Source organism: Orycteropus afer, unplaced genomic scaffold (genome assembly GCF_000298275.1).
Source record: "Orycteropus afer afer isolate SDZICR_OR568_19922 unplaced genomic scaffold, OryAfe1.0 scaffold00095, whole genome shotgun sequence".
Lineage (NCBI taxonomy): Eukaryota > Metazoa > Chordata > Mammalia > Tubulidentata > Orycteropodidae > Orycteropus > Orycteropus afer.
Window position 1 is genome coordinate 9661235 of NW_006921682.1, and position 858 is coordinate 9662092.

Below are 858 nucleotides of genomic sequence, written 5' to 3' on the forward strand. Positions count from 1 at the left end.
CCTGTGGATTGTTATGCTAATTCTAAATGAAAAGACAGAAAGACACTATAATTTTTTTCTGGAAAAAAAAAAAAAGGATATTTTGCTGTATTATTTTTGCATACTGATTCTACATAGCCCAAATAATTACAAAGAAAAATCCAAAGACAGGTTATATAGAAAATTGGATTATATAGAGGAAATATTTAATATATCTGAGATACACAATCATCAAGGCAAATGGAGGGCTGGAGTTGCCTGAGCTGACAGGCCTGCCATTCCATAGGAGCCTTCTCAAGGCTGTCCCACGGAGAAGCCTGGAGGATTCCTCTTCTGCTCCCTTTTTGTTCCTATCTGGGGTTGGTAATCTAAGTATTCCATCCAGCTGGGAGAGACTGTTCATGTTCTGATTTCAGAAAACCATCATTTCAACTGAAGCAAGTTGATCCATCTAATGCAGTATCAAAGGCCTTTTTCATTTTGCCAAAATAGTTCATTACAGGTGGGTATTTTCATTCAGAAATGGTTGGCTCTTGGCCTTTTTCCATCTGTGTATTTGAAAAGCTCAGAAGGACTTTAGGGTTTCCAAAGCCACTAATCTGTTGGATGGGACTGGATCATCATCCTAAACAAAGTTCAGACATCAAGCTCTGACATTTCCTTTTGCACTGCCCAGCATCTGGCCAAGTTGCTATATGGGTACCAAACCAAACCCACTGCTGTCAAATAAATTCCCACTCATAATGACCCTATAAGATAGAGTAGAACTGTGCCATAGTGTTTCCAAGGCTATAATTTTTTTTCAATTGTGATTTGGGTGAATATTTACGGAGCAAATTCACTTTCCATACAGCAGTTCACATACACTTTGTCTCATGA